Consider the following 6,000-nt stretch of genomic DNA (forward strand, 5'->3'; position numbering starts at 1 on the left):
AGAAGTTATTTGTGAATTGATTTATGAAAATATAGACCAATAAATCTTTTAGAAGAGTACAACAGTGAATTTCACCATTCATTTCCTCTTTATAATAGAAAATTTCTATCACGCGAAGTGAGTTAATTTAAGGTTGATTAATATATAAGTACGATGATATATACAAGCGTAACGAATATAATAACGCCACGTATAAAAAAAACTCGTACGAAATTCACCACCAAAACTGAACTTTCTCTAAATCCATTTTTACTACATGGTGCGTACACGGCGCTGTAGTGGCCTCGCGAGAGTACTGAGGAATGTAACACTTGGTTTTCGGTATACTGAATTCAATGATGTGAATATAATAATAATAATTTGTTTGGGGGCAACTAGTTGGGCATACATTGCGATGAATTACTTATCCATAGTTTATTTTATTCATTACCGAGGGTAAGTCTTTGTCAAGCTACCGTACTGCAATAGTATCTAATATGAATTTCCGAAATCAAAGGTAATCATCTCTCATCAATAGACGCAGCCAAGCCTAAGATAACCGCGGCGCACGCCAAGCACACAAATTAAACTCGCTGGTACGTTTCAGCATATGCGTCAGATCATCATGACGGATGAAGGAACCAAACTATTTACAACTTTTTTTTTCGTGATTCCGACCGGTTTCAACGCTACAGCGTAAATACGAAGGGCCTCTAACCGAGGCTAGGAGATTATTCGCCGTTGAAGTATACTCTTGGCCTTGAGGAGGATGCGGTGGGAGAAATAAGATGGAGGAAGGGCCGAGAAAGGAAAGGAGTCGTCACTTGGGAAAAACAGGACGAGGGTATAATTGGGTGAGGACGGAAGGGGTGGAGGGGATGGAAGGCCATGGCGCATTATATTGGCGGTCAAGTCGAAGAAATGAGCCGCGGGAGGTGATACACATACGTGGGTCTCCTGGATGGTGTAAATAAAAACTTTACAAAATGGAACAAAAAATGGCTAAACATCAGTGAGAATATGTCTGTATGAAGATCCAGTTTGCTATGAAAGCGGTAAAGAAAGGTCGTTAAATAAAACCTTTAACGCGAACAAAATGGAAATTTTAATTATCCAAAAACAAAATGGCATAGAAGAAAACCACAGAAGTGGAATTAAGATGTGCGTATGTATTTATTTGCACGTATTTCACAAACAGAGACAAAGGCCTACATAATTAAAAATTCGGTCCTCAAGGTAATTTATTTAATTTTTTCGTATATACAGTAAAATTTCAGTAAAAAACTCAATTCTGAGCCATTATATTACTGGGGGCTATCGGGGTTCCCTGACCAAATTTTAGCTTGTGAATATAAACTCTGCTGTGATCATATAGAGATGAGGAAAACATTATTAACTAAGAGATTTAACCTGAAAGTTGGTTTGAATTGGTAAAGTTGTATCTCTTCCAGACTGAGCTACAGGCGAGAGAATAATACAAATTCCGGGTTAGGGGTAACAGTTCCTTGCCCTGGAAAACCTCGTGCCCTTTTTAATAGCTTTCCTAAATCTGAAAAATAGTGGCCGAACTCGCACTGATCACAAACATTTTAAAAGGCCACTCAATTTATAATTTTATATTTTTCCAAGAGGTATATTGGTCTTCATAAATGCTTCTTTTATATCGAAGTTTCAATGCTCTCTACAGTGGCGTAGCTGGTGGAAGGTTCGGACCCTCCCCGTAAAATAAAAGACAATAACTTTGCTTCAGAAAGTATAACAAAATATTAAAAGATCATGAATTTACGAAAGATTTCTTTGATAAAGTCAAGTTTTTTTTTCGATTATGAAAAGTGTTAAAATTAGTTTAATACTAATTTTTAACACTAATACTAAATAATAATAAATTTTCACCCCTGGTTTTGGAACCCCAAACAAAATTTCTGGCTCTCTAAACAGCTTGATTTTATTTTATTTTTGTAAAAATGCAATGAAATCTGTCGGGTGGAAGGTCCAGCTCCTAGAGAATCTTTCTTGATTGTGTTTAAAAGTTTCGCCAGGTGTTTCTGACTGAAAGCCACATACAGTCTATCCTAGTGTTGCAGAAATTAATTCCTATCAAACACATAAAACCCATAGCTAGCACACTCGTCAACTAGTTAACAATTTGCGGCATTCCGGTTCGGCAAGAACACTCGCTTTACGATTTGACTTTCACTTGAAACTAACGTAAAACCTCTCTCTAGATCGCCAAAACATCATGAAGTTAGCCTGAAGCGTATCGCTGGCACAGCGGCGGACGATCGGAAAGGTAGCCGCAAAAAAAGTAGCGCGCCGTGGCCATGTTTAAAAATCGAGTTTGAGTAACGACGGTCTCCCTAGAATAGGGCAGTTTCCTTCATTAAAGAAAACGAAAGGCATTGATTGCGATTCGTTACCCACCATTAATGTATTCATAATATACAAATTATTTGGTTTTAGAAATACCGGTTTAGATGAATGGTAAGGGTCAATTTTATCCTCATTTGAAAAAGGCCAGATTGGCGCCCATGCGATGCCACTCCACGTGACGTCACAGGGACCTAGTTTCTATACGAGTAGATAGGAGTTTTACATCGTCTGAGATTACCAATGCATGCATGAGGAACAGAGCTCAGGGAAACATATCTTAATAATCACCTATTAATACTGGTTAAGGTCGGAAAGTTTTCTTCGTTTGATAAGGTATTAATAATCCTTATTTAAGCCAAGCGCTACCAGCTAGCATAGTACTCTGCTACCTGCTAGCATCCTGCGTCGTATCAGCGCTCAGAGCCTCGCCCCAAGGTCACCTCACTTGCGGCAGCGGGAACCAGAACGACGTCGCACGGGAGTTTTCCCGGCATTCATACTTACCCGTCGCGTTTTCGCGCTTGATATTTTTCACTTTTCATTTAATCGCGAAAAATAGATATCGTCATTTAAAAATCTAAAAGCGTGAAATACATACTCCAGGAGTAACAATATTTCGATTTAGGCAATAAAAATATAATAGGAAACCACCCAATAGCGACTTTAAAAAACCATATTCGAGGGAGGGCGAACCATGTGAAAATTTTATTCTGTATATGCCACCTTGCTCGGACGTATCGTATGTGGACGAGGGGAGTTGCTCTCATCGCGCTACAGCAGTATTTTCGGAGTTACGAACTGAATACGTCCACTCATCGCCTCCTTCATTGCTAATTGCTCCTTAAGTATTCAGGGAGAGCGCTGAGTAATTTCCCGGGGCATTCTTTTCAGCTTTTATAGTTCGAAGAGAGAATATAGAACCCATTATTGGTAGGGTACCGGTAGCTGTTTACCGGTACCCTACCAATTGCCGCTTCATTTGATGGGGAAATTTAGGATGAGGTTATGCGACAGCGTCGATAGCGTTTTAATCCATGGTTTGAACTTATTTCGCGGAAGAGGTAACTACGACCCTTTTTGTGATTTGATATTTTAGACGTACCAAAATGATCAAAAATTCATTTCCAAATAGCGGAAAAAATGTTATAAAAACCAAAACCCTTAAAATCGCGTAAAAAACGAAATTACGATTAAAATAGCGAAAATTCGCGTTCGCAAAATCAAGGAGCCCTTGACATATGGGTCTCAGTAAAATTATGAAAGTCATGCAATGCGGCGACTGCTTAGAGAAAAGGGACTTCTCTACAGAATATTCCTATTTCAAATGATAGCCGTCATAATAAGTCTCTTTTACGGAAAATCTTTAAAGAAAAACTACCTAAATTTCTCGACCGAAAAGATTTGGATATAAGTTAAGAAAGAGGAACGATAGGAGATTTACTAAACGCCACTATAAACCAAAAGGAGAATAAATGACACGAGGTAGTATTCCAACGAGAACTAACGCGCTTAAAACATGGAAGCATTTCCTACGTATTTATTCTATAATGGCAGCAAAAAAGTTAGCCTTTGCTTTGTTGTTACTTTGGGGCATGAAATTCTCGAATAGCTTAGCTCCTCGTAGCTCGTATAACTCGTAGCCGTAGCCGTAGCTGCTCGTAGCCGTATAACTTTGATAGCTTAGCTATCAAAGTTATACGGCTAAAATTGCCAACAATTTTAACTTAATAATACGTATAGGATATCGGAGCACACTCGAAAAATCCATTTTTGGTTTAGCTGTTTATGCCGAAGAGAAAGCGAGGAGATATGAGGTGGAAGGGGTACACGATGAGCAACAGGAAATAATCAGTGATATTAGAGATGAGAAGAAATGAATCGGCGATGAAAAACGCTGGAACCCGAGGAAAAAGTAGGAAATTAAAAAAAATTTTATAACATAAAATGGACGCGGAGAGACGATGGAAGTTTTTTTTATTAGAGGAAAACCTAAAATCTCTGAAAACTTGTTTATAGGCATAATTACGGTCAAAGGTACTCATCATAGAGAGGATTACGGAAGATACGGAAAAATAAAGATTATCTGTGTCATAGAGAGACAGAGGCCCGGGCACTTAAGTTTGCCTATTCATCGGCGGATGCAGATATATGATGAACGTATCTTGCTACTGAAATGAAATATGACATTCAAGAGGCTGTTCAGATAAGGCCTTATAAGGGAAAAGTGGAAGCCGCTTGGGGGTTAATTAGAGATATTCTCAAGAACTGTATTGCCAAGATTTCTTGACGATTGGGCACTGATTATCCAATCGGCGATAGTTCCACAAGCACTTGAGGAAGTTGGGATAAAAAATGCGATAAATATGAAAACGAAGCATGATGATAAATCAAAATGACACCAAGGACAAGCACTTTTGATCAGTCATTACAGTAATGACAAGCATGTTCATTCAAAAGGTATTGGTTCTCAAAGTGGATAATAGGTGAAGCTCTGATCAGGTGGTATAAGGAAAAACGTGGGAGAAAACGGCAATGCTAACAATAAAGATGAGGCATCAATAGCGTATAACAGATGGAATTCCCTCATTTTCCATGACGTATTACTCTTATGAAAATTGTGCGACCATCTTGAAATTCTCCGGTTATGTGCAATAAATCATTTCCATAATTTAACTGTGCATCAAATGCAAAAATTGTATATTCAAGAAAATGTTTAGCGAAACCATTAAAATTTTGTAACTGTAAAAATATAGTCACGGGTCCATTCTATGGACACTGAAAAAGTCAGGATAATAGCTACCGTTTTAAAGACGTTATGCGTTAAAAAAAAGCAGGTCAAGTGGGAGTGACGCATTATTTTAAAATGTATCACAGAGAAAATCGCTGGCGAAAGAGTTGCTCAGCGGGAAAGGGAAGTATATTAAAACGGTTCGTTCATTTGACGTTTGTTTAAGGCAAGGCTGTTAAAAAACTTATATAGTGACGAAGCCAGGATAATAGTAAAAGAAGGCAGATATAATCCTAGACTTATCCGAGAAGCAATAGAGTGGTTTCCTATTATTTTTTTGTTGCCTAAATCGAAAGATTATTACTCCTGGAGTACGTATTTATTTTTAAATTTTTAAATGACGATATCTATTTTTCGCGATTAAATGAAAAATGAAAATTTTCAAGCGCGCGAAAACGCGACGGGTAAGTATGAATGCCGGGAAAACTCCCGTGCGACGTCGTTCTGGTTCCCGCTGCCGCAAGTGAGGTGACCTTGGGGCGAGGCTCGGAGCGCTGATACGACGCAGGATGCTAGCAGGTAGCCGAGTACCATGCTAGCTGGTAGCGCTTGGCTAAAATAAGGATAACACTGTGACTGAGCCCTCCATTTCTCATTCCGACGTTTCGATGTGCAACTCAGCCATCTTCCTCAGGGATTCAGGAATCTAAGTGGATTCGTTGGATTTCTGAATCCCCGACTGCGACGGGCAAGTTGCACATCGAAAAATCGGAAGGAGGTAAGGGTGACCTTACCCGGTGAGAGACCCGAGAAATCTTCACTGCCATTGTTCGCCAGGAAAAAAAAACCAGACATTGCATCACTACGACAGATTACCGACGGTTGCGTGGAAAGCGGAGTGTCCTGCGATGACGAAGCAATTA

This window comes from Ischnura elegans, chromosome 2, assembly GCF_921293095.1.
Source record: "Ischnura elegans chromosome 2, ioIscEleg1.1, whole genome shotgun sequence".
Lineage (NCBI taxonomy): Eukaryota > Metazoa > Arthropoda > Insecta > Odonata > Coenagrionidae > Ischnura > Ischnura elegans.